Source organism: Ascaphus truei, chromosome 1, assembly GCF_040206685.1.
Source record: "Ascaphus truei isolate aAscTru1 chromosome 1, aAscTru1.hap1, whole genome shotgun sequence".
Classification (NCBI taxonomy): domain Eukaryota; kingdom Metazoa; phylum Chordata; class Amphibia; order Anura; family Ascaphidae; genus Ascaphus; species Ascaphus truei.
Window position 1 is genome coordinate 167,801,897 of NC_134483.1, and position 19,520 is coordinate 167,821,416.

Genomic DNA, 19,520 nt, shown 5'->3' on the forward strand with positions numbered 1-19,520 from the left:
ACTATTTTAAGGAGGCATATCGCATTTTGGGAGACAGAATCACTTATGTCCCCTTAAAAAAGGACCACACAGGGGAATACTCAGGCCTCATTAAAAAGCATCTAACTGAGGCGTTTGCTATTGGGATCCTGTCAAAGGCAGAATATGAGTATATGTTTATTAAGACACCCACAGTTCCCATTTTTTATTATATCCCCAAGATTCACAAGTCCCTCACTTCACCACCTGGACGCCCTATAATTTCAGGGATTGATTCTATCACGTCTAATTTATCCACTTATATTGACTTTTACCTACAACCACTTGTCACATCACTACCGTCTCACTTAAAAGACACCACTATGGTTTTACAGGTTTTGGATAATTTTGTTTGGAATGATAGATGTAGATTAGCCACTTTAGATGTGCAAGCCCTATATACCAGCATTCCCCATCAAAGAGGATTAGAGGCAATTAGGCACTTTCTCCTGACACCACAAACACTACCGATCACACAAATAGAATTTATTCTAACATCCATTAATTTTATTTTGGGTCACAATTATTTTATGTTTGAATCCCTTTATTTTTTACAAATCTTGGGGACGGCGATGGGGACCACTTTTGCCCCATCGTTTGCTAATCTGTATATGGGACTGTGGGAGTCGCTTGAGGTTTTTCGATGTCCTCCTCCACAGCTTAAGCTGTGGAGGAGATATATCGATGACATTATTATTGTGTGGGAGGGTTCTGAGGAATCATATCTTCTATTTGTTGATCAACTTAATGCGAATGACTGTAACCTAAAATTTAGTGGTGTTAACAGCTCAGTCAGCATAAATTTCCTTGATCTGGAAATATATATTGAATCCAATACTGTTCAAACAAAAACATTTTTCAAGGCAACAAATGTTAACTCTTACCTTGACCCCTTTAGCTGTCATGATAAAAGATGGGTCCAAAATATCCCCTTCAACCAGTTTCTTAGACTGAAGAGAAACAACTCCAAAATTGAGGATTTTGATAAACAATCCCAGTTCCTCAAAAAAAGGTTTCTTGACAAGAATTATAATGAGGAACTGATAGATTCCTCTATAAAGAAACTGGAGAAAATACCGAGGAAGTCACTGACACAATATAAGAAAAACAAAAAGGTTAAGGGCAAAAATACAAAAATTCCTGCTTTTATAACTCAGTTCAGTGACATGCATCATGGGGTCAGAAAGATCCTAAAAAAACATTGGGGGATACTGAAAATGGACCCTGTATTGGGCCCTCAGTTAAACTCACAACCAGGGGTAGTGTTCAAACGTGCGCCAAATCTAAAAAATATGTTGGCCCCTAGCCAAATAACCAGGAAAACTGTTGTATCTGGTGACATTAAAGATCACTTAGGCATTAAAGGCATGTATAAATGCGGGAAGTGCAAGGCGTGCAACCATATCTGTAAAGGAACAACTGTCACGTCCTGTGCTACTAAAAGGATGTATAATATCAACAGTTTTATTAATTGTCAGACTACGCATGTGGTGTATGTCCTGCAGTGTAATTGTAATTTACAATACATTGGCAAGACAAAACGGCCACTAAAAATGCGTATGTTAGAACATCTGAGAAACGTAAAAAACATACCTAAAACTCTGGCTAAAGGTATGCCGCTTACCCCGCTACTAAAACACTTCAAAGAGATACACAATAATGACCCCGCTTGTATTACATTTAAAGGGCTTGAACATATACAAATGAACAGCAGACAAGGAGATAGAGAAAATCATTTAGTGAAACGTGAACAGTATTGGATTTATGAAATGCAAACTAGACATCCTATTGGTTTTAATGAACTCATTGAACTTAAACCTTTTTTAAGATAAATTATGTTTATTTTCTTTTTTCTTCTTTTTATTAAAATGAAATTAATCTCTCATTTTTATAATATTTGTATTAGGATTATATAAATCTTTTCATATGTACATTTATTATGTTTAATTAATATATAAATTGGTATTTGTGTATTTCTTGTCTTTATACTTAGTAATGGTCTCTGGCAGTGCTGCTGTTGCTGTGTTACAGTTCCCGTTTTGTATTCACTCTGGTAGACCTGTATCACGTGACTATCGCAACATGTGACACTGTCAGGGAAAGAGGTAGCATCACTTTAAGTATTTAGCTGCCAATCTAAGGGCGTTAGACTTGGCGTCTGAGGGGGCTGTCCTTACTAACTCCCTTCCTTCCATAAATACGCGCGGATGACGCTGTACGTGACCTCCTGACGAAGCACGTGGTGCGAAACGCGTAGAGGTCACGACAGGTCATCCTGCGCGTGTTTGCTGAGAGGCTGAGACGGAGCCTGCCTGAGGCTCAAGTGGTGGCTATTTCATCTTCCCTGGTGCCGCGATCCGGATCCTGTGCGGTCATCTGTGGACCCCCACCTTTGCCTTAGTGTAAGGGTTCGTCTCCCCCTGTCAGCGGCTATATAGTCCTCTATGGCAGTTTTCATTTAAGTCTCCTTGGGCTGTTAGTACTTTCTTTGTTTTTTTACACTGATTGTCTTTTGTTGTATGTGATGTATTTTCCCTAGACATTTTATGTTAAGAGACCATATGTATGGTTTTATTTTCTGGGCATTTTACTTCTTGAGCTGAGAAGGGGTTGGATCCTCTCAGCTATTTATGTGTGTGTTTTATTAAAATACTGTTATTAACTCCATCTCTTGTGCGCTTCTGTGCAATTTTCTTTCTCTGTTTCTCAGGGTGTCCTCCCCCCTTTTGAGGGGGGATCACCTCTGAAGTGGGAGCCTCTGGGGAGACGCTCCATGCACGTGCAGCACAGGGATTTTTCCTACAATAACTTCTGCAGCATGAGCGCTGAATATCCTATTCCTGTTTTCAAGAAAAAGAACTGTTTCCAGATTCATTTGTTTGGACTTGGGACATTGGCTTTCTTTCTCTCCCCTGGATTTCAGCTGCATAGATAAGACTGTTTTTTACTTCATTTATATATAGTATCATCTGTATTAATGTATGTTTTCCTTTTTTGAGAGACTTTTTATCTAAGGTTTTTTATTAAGGTTTTTATTGTATATTAGTTTTGCTATATTTACAAGATGGCTGAGCTTCCTAATTTCACCACTTCACTATTGTCTAGTTTAGATAATAGAAAAAATAGAAGTGCATTAGTAGGTCAAATGTTCAGTGATAATGTCAATTTGGAAGATGATTCCACTGACTTACCCTCACTAGTACTTTCTCTCACTAGATTGCTAGAGCAAGAAACTAAAGCATTCTGGGAGCTTGTATCCTTTGAGGAATATATTAAACACAAAAGGATCCCTAGAGGTCTGCGACTGCTAATTAAACCCACATATGGCAATGAAAACCCAGCTTTCTTAGCCATTTGGGAAGAAATTCTTGAAATTAGTTCTACTAACCTCATGAAACTCCTTATGGGAGAGAGGAAAAAAGAACTACAAGAATTGTCCGTCAAAATCGATAAAGTTAAGACAGACATTATCAGTTTACCAACACTAGATGGGCTGCCGAAACTGGTGGAAGATATGGTGGGAAAACTGAAAAAACATGAAAAGGGCATAATGATGAGAAAAAATAAAAAAAATTTAAGAGATAAAATTGATTATTTGGAAAACAGGCGTCTGAGGGGGCTGTCCTTACTAACTCCCTTCCTTCCATAAATACGCGCGGATGACGCTGTACGTGACCTCCTGACGAAGCACGTGGTGCGAAACGCGTAGAGGTCCCGACAGGTCATCCTGCGCGTGTTTGCTGAGAGGCTGAGACGGAGCCTGCCTGAGGCTCAAGTGGTGGCTATTTCATCTTCCCTGGTGCCGCGATCCGGATCCTGTGCGGTCATCTGTGGACCCCCACCTTTGCCTTAGTGTAAGTGTTCGTCTCCCCCTGTCAGCGGCTATATAGTCCTCTATGGCGGTTTTCATTTAAATCCCCTTGGGCTGTTAGTACTTTCTTTGTTTTTTACACTGATTGTCTTTTGTTGTATGTGATGTATTTTCCCTAGACATTTTATGTTAAGAGACCATATGTATGGTTTTATTTTCTGGGCATTTTACTTCTTGAGCTGAGAAGGGGTTGGATCCTCTCAGCTATTTATGTGTGTGTTTTATTAAAATACTGTTATTAACTCCATCTCTTGTGCGCTTCTGTGCAATTTTCTTTCTCACCAATCGCAAAGCTTTTATTACATTAACCATAAACAATCACATCCACATCATTAACTGCAATAACAAGCGAGAAATACCCCCCAAATATTGGCATAATAATGTATTAATCTGTACCCTAAAGAAGTACAGATTAATATATTACCAGTCAATGTGCCTCCCCCAAAAAATAAAAAAACACATCCAAAAAATAAACCTGGAAAAAGAGACATTTACAAACATTGAATATCTTACTTACCATTAGAAGCGGTAGCCCTCCGACTCCCGGGGTAACAGGAAGCTCACGTACCTTGAAGGCCTCCAACAGCATCCGATGACATCCGCCATGAAGATCCTGCTCAGGTACCGCAATCTTCTTTTTTCTTTCTTTACTCACCGTCTTCTATCTTCATCTGTAACCATTTCTTGTTCTTCTTTATCTTCTTTCTTCATCTGTCAATCCAAAAAACCCCATGTTAAATCCCAGCCGATGCTGTCTCGTCGGCTTCTTGGGCTCAAATGAGGCGTCACAGCCTTAAATAGGGCTTGTAACGTCACATTTAGCCTCAAAATGGTTAACAGCCACCTGATTGGCTGTTAAAACCATGTTCCGACTTTATTTTTATTTTTTTACATGACGTCACTTAAAGGGAATGATGCCAGCCAATCAGAATGGCTGTGCTTCATTTACCTTTAACATGACGTCGGTAAATCCAAGATGGCCGCTGTGTCACAAGGTATTTCAGCCAATCAGATCGTGGGAACCAATTCCACACGCTGATTGGCTGAAATACCTTGTGACACAGCGGCCATCTTGGATTTACCGACGTCATGTTAAAGGTAAATGAAGCACAGCCATTCTGATTGGCTGGCATCATTCCCTTTAAGTGACGTCATGTAAAAAAAAAAAGTCGGAACATGGTTTTAACAGCCAATCAGGTGGCTGTTAACCATTTTGAGGCTAAATGTGACATCACAAGCCCTATTTAAGGCCGTGACGCCTCATTTGAGCCCAAGAAGCCGATGAGACAGCATCGGCTGGGATTTAACATGGGTTTTTTTGGATTGACAGATGAAGAAAGAAGATAAAGAAGAAGAAATGGTTACAGATGAAGATAGAAGATGGTGAGTCAAGAAAGAAAAAAGACGATTGCGGTACCTGAGCAGGATCTTCATGGCGGATGTCATCGGATGCTGTTGGAGGCCTTCAAGGTACGTGAGCTTCCTGTTACCCCGGGAGTCGGAGGGCCACCACTTCTAATGGTAAGTAAGATATTCAATGTTTGTAAATGTCTCTTTTTCCAGGTTTATTTTTTGGATGTGTTTTTTTATTTTTGGGGGGAGGCACATTGACTGGTAATATATTAATCTGTACCTCTTTAGGGTACAGATTAATACATTGTTATGCCAATATTTGGGGGGCATTTCTCGCTTGTTATTGCAGTTAATGATGTGGATGTGATTGTTTGTTTATGGTTAATGTAATTAAAGCTTTGCGATTGGTGTTCGCTTGTACTTAATGTTATATTATGTTAGCTCATGTGTTTTATGGATACTTCAGAGATTGTTTTAATGTATTTATTTGTCTTTTAATGGTTACATTCATTAATGTTGGATTAATTCATTGTTTACATTGGTTAGTGTTACTATTCATTTTGAGTTGCTTTCGAAATTAATTGTTTAAATTGGTTAATGGTTTAATTAATTCAATGTTGATGTTGCTATTGATTATATTGATAGGATTAGCTGGCTACTGTTTGTATTTAGTGAAGTGTGTTTTTTGGTAGTTTAGTTGGCTTTTATTATTGTGTGTCTTATGTATTACTGTATTTTTATTAGGGTGCCCATTGAGTGCTATAGAGGCTTATTATGCCCATATTATTATTATATGGGTATGATGTACCACTATACTACTCAATGGGTATAGGGTGGGTATAGTCAGTCTGGGGTGGGTGCTTAGGCCTGACGGGTGGGTGAAGGGGGTATTAGCCCTAAGGATGGGTGTTTAGACCTTGCGGGTGGGTAGCGGTTGGGTTAACGCCTTTATTACCTTAGCGGTATTAACCGCTAAGGTAAGGAAGGGGTTAACTCCACCCGCAACCCCCCCCGCAATGCCTAAACAGCCACTAAGGGCCAAATTCCCCCTTCACCCACCCCCGCTAGCCACAGTATTGTATTGTTTTGTATGTTTCTTACAGTAAGCCTGGCATGGGTGTTTAACCCCTTCATTGCCTTAGCGGTTAGCTGCTAAGGTAATGAAGTTGCTGTACAGGCATGTTTCCTGCCTCGGATGCTGCTGGGGGGGTCCGGAGCTGCTATTAATGGCTATCAGCTCCGGAGACCCCCGTCATCAATCCGAGGCAGGAAAGGGGCCTGATTTTTTCTAAGTCCCGACATATCGCAGCTCATCTACCCATCTCCCCACCAATTGACCAACAATTTTGTGGTGAATTGGATTTGGGGAGAAAATCGTTTTTTAGGGCTGCGATGGGCTGCATAGGCCGCGACACCAGACTCGCGGGTCTCTGAATCGCGCGAGTTTATCAACCATCCGAAAATGGTCGGTAAGGGGCTGATCGCTGCTCAGTCAGCGAATTTCGGATGGAGATAAAATTTTGCGTCGATACAGGCCGTTATCGGGCACTTATCGAGGCTATCTGAATACGAGTAGCCATTTTGGTCGATAAGTGCTCGATAAGGGCCTTATCGAGGCTTTCTGAATAAGGCCCTGAGTGTCTTTGCTTAGGGCTAAACGAGGTGTGACATAGGCGACAGAATTTCTGCTCAAAACTAATGTCTCACTTATTGGATATATTGTTAAAAGCGAGAACTATTATCTCACTGATCTACCAGCCTTTTCTTAACCAATGATTAAGATGTTCACACCGCAACTGTGATTGATACTTCTCTGCTGCTCCCGAATCTTAAAACAATACATTATTATACTTGTAAACATTTAAAAGAGAGACATCAAAAAGAAAACATTACTGTATAAGTTAAATAAAAGATTTAATTGAGAAAGTTTCACTTGAATAAAAACTGCAATAAAATATATACAATAATAAAACTGAAACGTAATCAATAGGATTTCTACTCAACACTAATGCCTCACTAATGGATAAATTGTTAAATAAATATTGCTATAATAATAATAATAATAATATAGCAATTGATACTGTATTTGTAGCAATACACTAAGCTATGCATGAATCATTCATGTGCTATTCCCACTGAGCATCTCTGCTTAGGGCTCCTGAGCTAGGGCTAGGCATGATGTAGGCAACGGGATATCTGCTTAACACTGATTGCATACATTGTTAAAAGAGAGAACGATTATCTCACCTTTTGTTAACCAATAGTCAAATATGATCAAGATGTTCACACCCCAGCTGAGGTCGATACATGTCAGCTGTTACTAAAATACAGTATGTATATGGAAAAATAAAAAAATATATAATATGAAAATTGTTTTGTTTAAAAGAACTATACATTTTAATATTACAAAAGACAGAAAAGCCCAATGCTACATCCAATATGACAAAAATACACAGACATTGGTTATACCTTGATGTGGCTTGCCGGCTTATAACGCTTTGGCCAAAGGGTTTAACTAAATGACCCATATTCAAGAGAATACAGTATATAAATATGTCACAGTGTATTTTTGTCACATTGGATGTAACATTGGGCTTTTCTGTTTTTTGTTGTATACATTTGGTAACGCTCAGCAGCACTCCGTTACACACACACACACACACACACACACACACACACACACACACACACACACACACACACACACACACACACACACACACACACACACACACACACACACACACACACACACAAATAGATCCTTCAGCTTCATTTGACTGCTGTACTATGGGGTATATTCAATATTTTGATGTAGAGGTATCTGTACCGTATTAGCCGAGCTTTAATATTGAATTTTGATGCTTCTGCACCAGGTATCTGTACCCCTATTCCCATAGCTCCCAGATCCAGACCCTGCTCAGCCCAACTCGGACCCTGCTCACCTTGCCAAAATGAGCATGGACCATCATCCCACAAAGTACAGAGCTCCAGCACAGCTGTAACTGGTGACTTGGTGAGACGTAGCTTGTCAATGTCAAGTGGATATGTAATGTACAATTATGAACCCCGTGTACAAGACGCGTGTACTGTGGCCAGACCTGCCATTGATCAGGACCTTCCACCGCATCTGAAGCAGAGATGGAACATAATGGAAGGAAAAATGTACATACTTTTAAAAAGGATTGACAAAATGGCGAGAGACGTGGCGGGAATGGTAAGGCACATTGCAAGTCTATGTTCTATTATATGCCCACAGCAGCAGGAGAGAGCAAGCCATGTGGAGGAAACCTCTCCCTTCTACCCCCTTGGGTCTCCATGATAAACCCAGATGTTATCCAACATCGCATGATGAGGAAATTGTGGCTATGAGCCCCAGTGATACAGGAAAAGACCTTCAGGTAAGTGGCTTCCCAACGCACACCTGCAGCACTACGGAAGTCAAGATCCGAAATGATCTGTGTGGATACAGTAGATGACATCCAGCTTTACATAATACCAGCAGAAACTTTGGAAAGATATGTAAAAACCAGCAGGGGACTGCAGAGTTGTTTTGCCCAGCTAATATTTTAACATCACGTGACTTTAAATCTCTGTGTTATTTTAGAAGAACTGGGGAAGCAGTACAAATATACTGCTGCACAATTCAAGACTGTGAAAGACACAATCTATGCACCTTTACGGCATCAGAGGACTGTGGGCTGGACTTATCAGTGATTGAAACTGATGACTGAAACATTAATTTATTGAATAATACCATTTTTTCAACTGTCTTTAATAGTAATTTATTTTAGTCATTGTATAATCCTTTTTTTCATCCTTGTTTGGCAGGCTGAGGAACATCAATACCATGTTCGTGTAGGAAACACATACAGCGATACTGTAAGGTAATGTAATTCACGGATATTTTTCTTCTCTAAATACCAATCTCATCATTACTGTACTTTGCATTTGAACCTGTAAAAGAGACAGCAAGAAGAAGATGGCGGTTGAAGACGATTTAGCAGAAATCTTTGCATTATTTTAGTCATTGTTTAATCCTCTTTTTCATCCTTTTTTTTTTGCCGGCTTGGCAGCCTGATCAACATCAACACCATGTTCATGTAGGAAACATCCTACAGTACATCACCTAGCAATAATGGATAATGAAGGTAATGTAAGTATTCCATTCAATTGTCAATACTTGTACTGCACAGGGGTTCCATACCCCACCCACTGGAATGTTAATGACAGAGGAGGACAAAGGACTCTCAAACCACAGTTGCATTCATTCTGAACCCATTCAGCCTTCATCTGCAGTGCCCCAAAGGCGGATAGTCTTTGGTGCAGCCAAAAGGTGTGAGCCATTTGGTGCTGTTTGCTTTTGTTTGGTAATGTTCCAGCTGCTCTATTGCAATATGAAACTTACCAGCTCTCTCATCCCCTGTACCAAATGCTTCAACTCATCCTGCCGTATAGATTTTAAGCTCATTCTAACACAACAGGTCTATATTACCTCTCCTAACACAATTTAAAATGTTACATAAGCCCATAATGTAACATTGTATTGTTATCATAACTGTGCCCATGACATACTTGTAAACGAGAGGCAACTCTCAATGTAATAATTCCTGGTTAAACATTTTATAAATAAATACAGTTCTTACATACAGTTCGCATATGTAGACATTCAATGACACCCATATGCGTTTCAACCATGTTCCATAGAACACGCATGCGGAGAAATTATATGACATGCATATGTATTTCAACCTGGATCCACAGAACATGCATGCCCAGAATTTTTATGACATGTATATGTGTTCCATAAAGTTTATCAGTAGTACTCATTCCACACAGTGTAATTCATGCATCTATTTCTTCTCGATTATTATTAAATAACATTCTCACAATTATTTTACAGGTAAAGTAGTACAAGAACCAGCCCAAAGAAGATGTCAGTTGAAGATTGTGTTTTTGTAAGAAGATTGGAGAAAGTATTTGTTATTTATCTCTAAACTGTCATTAACTGTACTCTAATTAAAAAAAGTAATTATTTAAAAATTCTTTTTAGTCATCTGAAGTTTTTATGGGAACAAGTGGTGGGTTACATTGATATGAAGGGCATATCATATATCATATGAAATAAATGGGAATAAGGGATGTGTTACATTGCATTTAGATTAAAGACACACACTAGCGCCACCCTTAATTACTGCACAGCTGTAGCACTTTGTTTCTGTAGTTAGGACAGAAGTTAAACTCCATTTTTGCTGCCATGGTTCAGTCATGGCTGCTGCATCTGCAAAACGCAAATAAATGCTAAGGATTTAAACTTTGTTTCTCGCAGTCACGTAGACAGTAAGTCTAACTACTTCTTCTGTACATCACAATCAGAGAGCTTTTTACATTGATCCATCATACCAAATAGCATTAAAAGATTATTATTTAACAGTTATTTCCTAGTATTCAAATCATGAGCAACAAACATTTGTCATTCGGAAACAAGGAAAGAAAATAAGAATGCTTCCACTTGTGAGATTGATTTTTATAGATTTATATATTTGCATATATCTTATAAATATTGCATTCACAGAAATTAATGAAAATTATGTTCTGTGGAGAAGTCTGACATTTGTGTCACTTTGCCATATGAAAAGAAAACGAAAAACATTTAAGAACATAATTTTTTTTTACTGAGAATAAACTTAAGAAAACTTTTCTGGCCTTGAGAATGCATATTTATGAGCTATTTTTAAACATATGTAGGCACCACGTAACACTGATAATAGCCTTTGAGAAAGTACATCTGGTACTATTGTATTGCTATGTACTGTAAAAAATCACATCAAAAAGCTGAGAATTTTGCATGTAGTGTTATAAAACAATAAACACAGCTTTACACATAAAAACAACAATATTTCAAATTTGGAATGATAATTAAAAATGTCTTCACTTAAGAGAATGGTCCCCAAGCTTAAAAGTATGACTTCACTCTTAAAGCACTCATTCCATTTTTTTATACCTGAACTGATTCATTATCCAACAACATCTAACCTGTTCCTGAGATATTCACAATTTGTGTGCCAGTAAATGTATAAAAATCAATATAGCCTCTGGGACCACCCTGTAGGAAGCTGTGATGCCATTTCCTGATGATGGCATAGTTTTTAGTTACAAACATTAGTCTGATCTTGGAGGCCAGATTGTGTTCAGCAGATACGTGGGAACCCCAGTTTGGGTAGTATTATTTTTTTTTTAAGGGATAAGCAGCACAGATCATTGCTTCAATAGATTTTACCTTTTGGCTTGGTGGTGAGCACCCTGCCCCAGAATTGGACAAGGCTGAAAAACTAGGGCTCTTCATCTGTTTTCCAAAGTGGTCAGATCAGAAAAATGATTGGCATAAAAGGGTCACAACCGTATCGGATTGTAATTCTGGATACATTTAAAAAAGACTTTAGAATTTGGAAAGCCGTCTTAAAATTCCACAGACGCAGTCATGGATTATACAGTTTATTTCAGTTTGTGCCCTCTAGCCATGTAATGTCACTGAATGAAACCACGCACATTATGTGGGTACACCCTACAGCTGTTTTGTCCCATGCATAGTCCAAAATTGAATTACATATGCTGTGAAAACTTAATTGATTTAAATGGAGCTGAGCTCTTCTCTAGTGCTGAAAAGCAGTGTCTTCCCAGGTTTCTAAGATTCAGTCACATTATACTGGAGCTGTAATGAGAAAATGTATAGCTGGAGCTGTAATGAAAAAATGTATCGCTGTTTAAAAATGTTTATAATCTAATTTCCGTGATGGGATGGTTTACTGTATTTGTTTTCCCTTGATGACATTACAGGATCAGTGAGGACACTGATTTAAATGAATGGTCTATTTATACTTTTTTATACTGTAGGTTCCAGCAGCCGTATCGGTCCTGAAGAAATGCAGATTAATTGTAGATTGTGGTACTTGTTAGGTGACCAACAATAGGGTTTGGCATAGATGAAGTTATGGTGTGCATTACTTCAAATCATAGGTTTCTACTGAGATAAGTACACTTGAAGAAGAAACCTATTTTTTTTAAAGTGTACACTATAATTTCAACTATGAAGAACCCTAATTTGGGTTCGTTAACAAGGTATCACAATAACGTACATTAAATCTAAAATATAATATGGATGCAAATATGCTTTAAACAATATTTGTTCTCTTATATATTGCTGACAGTGTATGCAGCGCTGTACATAGAATTTTGCAGGCACAGTACGTTCCTGCCCCAGAAAGCTTCTTATCGAATTTTGGCGCCTGGAGCATGGGTAGAGAAAGTGACTTGCCCATGGGCACAAGTAGATGACAATGCAAGGTAATGTAATTGTTTTCATAATCAGTGCCTCTACTCGCTGAGCACACCTTCCGGTTTTTGTGTATCTAGTACATTTTAGGGTTCGAGAGATTAGTGTGAAAAGAACCTGGCCATCAGGTAGGAAATCTGTCTGGCCTTTGACTTGCATCCCAATACAAATGGTAGAGAGGAAGGATCTACGGTTTTAAAACCTAATGCAAGATATGGCAAAACTGAAGACCAACTCAGAGCCTCGATCTCAGTGCGAATAGAATAACGTGTATTCGAGGCTCCGAGTTGGTGCGGTGATGTGTATCTAAATACTGGTCGGAACGAGAGGCGTTGTGTGTGGTGAAACCTGCGCGCCTGTCTGTGCACACTGAGGTTGAGGTTCCTACAGTAGTTGGGGCTGTGACGTACTTCCAGCTGCTGGTCGGAGCGAGAGGTGCAGTGTGTGGCGAAACCACCGGGCAGATTGGACAAGTCTTCTGTTTAGCGGTCCGGCAGAGAGACACAGAGACGAGGCGCATTGTTAACGGACGACTTGGCAAAGAAGCTGAGGCGCTGAAGTGCCAAGATCAATAGGCAGAATTGACTGGAGGTGATCAGTCTTATCAGCGTGAACTCCCAACCACTATCTGGGATCCCGAGCAGTCTACAGCCCGAGGTACTGATCATATTGTCTCCAACTAAAATACACGTACAACCACTCCACAAACTGTATATACTGTTGGACTCAAATTTAGAGGTCACTGACAAGTGAGGCATGGAAGCAAAGAAATAACAATAGACACACTCCAACGCAATTTTGTATCTACGATTTGAATGCAACTTTGTTTGCTATAACTTTTTTCTCTGAACAATATTTTTCTGTGTTCAGGTTACACTGACATTTTCTATTGCTCATTGCAACAAGTTCAAGACATTATCTGATCTACAATCAACAAACTGCACCATATCAGTCACTCTCCTAACAGGATTTTTTCAATAAGGGCATTTTTTTCTTATTGTGCCGAATGCATTTTATATCATAGATATCTAGGTTTTCGTGTTAATTGTGGCTGCATCTTTAAGAATATATTTAACCCCACTGTATATCTGAGCACCTGATATATATATATATATGCAAATATAGCTGTATGCTCATCTGCATGTCTTAGGCAGGTCTGCAACCCCGCCTTTCCCCATATATATATAGTATTTCCATTTGCTCTAAATATATATATATATATATATATATATATATATATATATATATATATATATATATACATATATATATATATATATATATATACATATATACATATATATAAATATATATATATATATATATATATATACTTTGCTGCAGTGGAAGCACTGTATGCTGGGTGATAATGGCGAAAAGCAGAATTGCAGACCTGTCTAAGACATGTGAATATTTTATATGCTACTGTATATGCTATCCGGTGGAGGGTTTTTAGTCATGTTTTCACCCACCATAACCTAAATAATGTGTGGTGAAAACCTACCCAAGTCTTAAATTGCAAAGCCAGTACAACCAACCTCACACTGATGAGACCCAAAAGGTTGAAACATGTCTGTCTGTGAGTGGGTTCACTGGCTTTGCATCTCATCCCAAGCTATGTTTAAAACAGCAAGCATTGGCTTATGGGTTCCATATAATAAGGGTTTTGAGACAAATGGTGGTACTGTGTGCTCATTTGCATGTCATTTCCCAGAATCCCTTGCTGCAGTGGAAGCACTGTATGCTAGGTGATAATGTCAAAAAGCAGTGTTGCAGACCTGTCTAAGACATGTGAATGTGCTCACAAGTAATATTTAAATTATATATATATATATATATATATATATATATATATACACATATATATATATATATATATATATATAAACTAGCTGATATACCCGGCGTTGCCCGGGCTTTAATTTTCCTGCTCCCCCTTTGTCTCTTCTCCCCATTCCCCTCTCTCTCTCCCCCTTCCTCTCGCCCCCTTCCCCTCTCTCTCCCCCTTCACCTCTCTCTCCACCTTCACCTCTCTCTCCCCCTTCCCCTCGGTCTTTGTCCCCATTCACATAAATCTGCCCCCCCTTCGCATGAATGCCCCCCTTCACAGCTCCATCCCCCCCTCCACAGCTTCGATCCCTCCCCTTCACAGCTCCATTTCCCCCCCTTTCACAGTTCTGATTCCGATTCTCCCCCTTCACAGTTCCGATCCCTCCTCCCCTTCACAGTTCCGATTCCCCCCCAGTTGACAGCTCTGGTCCCCCCTGCGTCCCATGGAGCACCCCTCAGTCCAACCCTCCCAATACATATCTAAAATACCCTAACCCCTCCCAATACATATCTAAAATATCCAACATCTGGTATATGAGTTAGTACATATATAACTACCCCTCTATATACACTGGTATTGTGAATGCACATTTGCCTGCAAATGAAGCATATGCGATCCTCTCCGATTGCTTTGTGCATATCCCTTAGATTTTTGCAGCATGGTGCACTGCGACAATCCCTGAATATGGTCAAATATTCTGCAATAGTCACTACCATTGGGTGTGCATAACCCCTTGGGCAGTGAAGGGTGTACCGATGCTGCGGGGGGGTGTCAGGATCATGACCCTTCGGGCAGTGAAAGGTGCATCGATGCTGCGGGGGGGGGAGGATGGGGAGGGTGGCGTTATCATGACCCCTCGTGCAGTGAAAGGTGCACTGATGCTGCAGGGGGGGTGTGGCGGGATCATGACCCCTCAGGCAGTGAAAGGTGCACCGATGCTGCGGGGGGAGGGTCGGGATTGGCCGGTGGCTGCGGGGGGGGGGGGTTGGCGGGGCGGTGCTCCAATGCTGCGGGATGGGGGGAGTGGCGGGAGGGCCTGTGGCTGTGGGGGTGAGTGACGGAACAAGGACGGGTGGAAGGGCTCTGATGCTGTGGAACAGGGGGTGTGGTGGGACAGGCCGGTGACTGCGGAGGGTGGCGGAACGGGGGCAGATGGCGGCGGGTTGGGGAGAGGGTGGATGGCGGCGGGTACGAATATGCAGCAGGTGGAGTGTGTGAGTGAGGCAGGATGGCTTGCGGTCCGCGTTGTGAGGAGGCTGGTAGGGTGAGGGCGTGTTTGTGATGTCACCCCACCCCACAGGCCAATCAGAGCATCAGTGAAGAAGAAGAAACAGGCACACAGTCTTAATCATCAAATGAAAAAGGGTTTTAATGTGCCAAGGAAACTGTGTGCCTGATTCTTCTTCTTCACTGGATCTATTTGGGACATCAGGAGCTTCCCAGAACCAGCGCACCGGCGGTTAAGTACCCCACTTTCACCCTTTTTGTTTGAGTGCGTGCACTACCTTCATTCCATTCAGAGCGTCAGCAACCTCTTACCAGCCTTTGACCCAAAGTCCAAAGAGGTACCTGTTAATAGGGGCTCTTTCTCTCAGTCTGGGTCTGGGTTCATGTCTGTGGGGGAGAGGGGGGGCACCCTCTGGCGGGTTCCAGTGACTGCTGTGTCCTGGATTAGAGAGGCTGGATCTCTGGGATCCCTCTCTTTCAGCAAACTCCTCCCTTGTGCTAGAGCGATCCCCTGAAGTTCAAGCAGGAGGCTTTTCTACCTGTCTGAACAGTCAGGTGGAGTCTGGTTAATTGTCAATATCTGAAATTAACCAACTTCTTGCTGGATTCCTTAGACCAATACAGGATTTCTATTGAAGCTATTTTATACAGGGGTTAAGGACCTGAGGAAGGGGGAAGCAAACAGCGAAACGCATTGGGTTGACCAGCAGAGGCCACTGTAGTTGTTTTGCAGTGATCGACATACAACCGCTGCTGCCAGAATCACGCTACTATTTCCGAAATCTGTCTCAGCGTCTCCCCTGCTGAAATCCCTCTCCTGGCTTCCTATCAAATCCCATATCACACACTCAATTCTCCTCCTCACTTTGAAAGCTTTATACTCTTCTGCTCCTCCTTACATCTCAGCCATAATTTCTCGCTATACACCATCCCGACTCTTGCGTTCTGCTCAAAGATGTATTCTCTCTACCCCTTTTGTATCTATAGTCCTCTCCCACCTTAAACCTTTCTCACTGACTGCCCCAGACCTTTGGAATGCCCTTCCCTCAATATCCGACTAGCACCCTCTGTATCCAACTTTAAGACTCACCTCAAAACACACCTGCTTAAGGAAAAATATCAGTAGCTCCATGGCTGATAATTAGCACCTCATACATGAACCTTGGCCCCTTACAGATACACTTATCAGAATGCCCTCCTACTGTCTCTGTACGTTATTCCTACCAACCAATAAGATTGTAAGCTCTTTGGAGCAGTGACTCCTTTCCCTAAATGTTACTTTTATGTTTGAAGCACTTCTCCCCTTTATGTGTTATTTATATTATTTGTTTTTTATATGATTGCCACGTGTATTACTGTTGAGAAGCGCTGTGTACATTAATGGCGCAATATAAATAAAAACATACATACAGTACATACATACATACATACATACATATATACATACATACATACATACAAATGTGCTCACAAGTAACTGTATTTGTTAGAATCTAGCTGCACCATGGACTTCGATTCTGGTGAAGGTACAGTTCTATCCATTCAATCTGTTCCTGGTTTCCATCTACTTGGGGTCAAGTGGAGAGCCACTGGACTCCAGAGGATGGGAGGGAACACTCTGTCGGGTCCCACTAACTCAAGGAACACAAGCAACCAGAGGAGGAAGGACAGGAATCACCCATGTGCTGAAAGCTTTGAATTTAAGATGCACAAAACACAAGAGAGGCATTTGTGAGTGAAAGTCCACATACAGTATTTATTTTTTAAATGTTTTAATAAAATTTTATTATGCCATGGCACTCTATCTATTTTAAATAAGATTTAATCCTAAATCCAAGTTACTCCAGGAAGAGTTCTGGATGAAGCAGCTGCTAGCTGCTAAGGTAATGAAGGGGTTAAACGAACTACCTGGTTTGTTGGGGGTAGACGGTGTGGGTGAAGGGGGTAGTTGCCCTAGGGTGGGTGGTTAGGCCTACCTGGAAGGTTGAAATAACTACCACTAAGGTAATGAAGGGGTTTACCCCTCCCACTACCCACACGGGGCAACTACCCCCTTCACCAACCCCCCCCCCCCTCACCCCCTCCACAAAGGAATTGGCAAAAGCCCTAGTAGCTAAATATGGCTACTACCACTTTTGCCCATTCAAATACAGTAAAATACAGAACACATTAAAGTAATAAATGTTTTACTTACCCCTGCCAGGTTGAAGGCATCCTCCTCCTCTTCTGCTTGAACATGTAAGGGCTGACGTCCAACAATTAAAATACTAGCAACCCCTTAATTACCTTAGCGGTGAAGAGGTTATTGGTGTTTTAATGGGGTGGTAAAGGGTGTACTGTAGTTCCCCAGGGAGGGTGATTAGGCCTTCAGGGAGGGTTGCAGGATGGGTTAACCCCTTAATTACCATGTTTAAATTCTCCCGCGTCATGGCCCACGTGACCGGGAGATTTAAACAAAGCACATGACGTGGGAGAATTTAAACATGGCACGGATATCGGCACCCCATAATGGGGCCTGTAACTCAGAAAGCAGGGGGTCCCCGGACCTGAAATGAATGCGGTTAAGCTCCAGAGATCCCCTACTACAATACTGTGTTATTAAAATAAAAGCTGTGCGCTTGCCTGTTAGAGGCACGTTGGAAGAATGACTAATTCAGTCTCCCTCTTAGTGCGCGTCTCTTACAGACAGGTGCAGCCCGGAAGGATTCACACAGAGCGAGTCCCCCCACTGTGTTAAGCTGATGGGCCATTAAGTCTGGTTACTTGGACTCCACGGCAAGGGACAGGATGACCCACAAAGAGAGAGGGTCCGAACCAAAAGTTACATCTGTAGGTGATAGCTTTTTTTATTTGGACTAACAATTCATATTATAAGACAAGCTTTCTAGAGTTTTCCTCTCTGAGTACTTTATACTGTATGTTCACAATTAATTTTATTTATTTTTTATTGAGTCCTTTCAAATTGTTATTTTTCTCAGATTGTAGCAATGTTAGACCAATTAAACTGAAAAACACTTGGATGAAGTCTGAAGAAACATGAAATGTTCTAGAAAATATGTTAGCAGGATTTAATGCTATCTAATTATTTTAAAACTTGATGGGCTTGCAGTGTATTTCATAACAGAGTTTTCAAAGCCTTTTTAGTAGCTGAAGTGCAAATCTTGACACATTTGTTAAACCAGTAATCATTAATAATATTTGAAATATATCATACATAATTTACAGAAAGTTTGCAAAAAAGGATAACATGGTGGTAATTCTAAAATATTGGTAAAAAATGGACAGTGATTATAATAAATCTGACCCAAGGGATAATATTATCGCTGTCATACCTGGTCCCATTACAGTACATCATTTTACAACTTAATGAGGAATAAGAAAAATAAACGACACTATGGGGCTTATTATAGAATCTGCGCGATTGCTCTGGTCAGATTACGTGATTTAACAAGGCAATGTGTAGTGAAATACATTTTGTAAACTCAATGTATTCTAAAAGACGTTTCCTATCGATCAAATCGCATCTATTAAAATCTCACAATCCATGCAATTAAACTGACAACCCAATCTATTGAAAGCAGCTATTTTTCTGTTGTGAGAGGCAGAGGCGGGGCTTAGGAGTTTTGGAGTGAGTTTGGCCTTGGTGAGAGCTTCTCTCGATTTCTCAGGGAGTAGTCTTGTGATTCTGGTTTAGTTTATTGAGTGTTAAACCATTGTTCTTCAAATGAGGGGTCTTTGAAAGAAGATTTTTTTTACAATCCTTAAATATGTAATTTCTGTCTTTAAAAGTTGTACGAGAGGGCATAACATTTATTGTGGAGGTCAACATTTTAATTGATGCCATTACTGTTGTGTTCTTCTGTGTGTCAGTTTTCCCTCAAAAACGA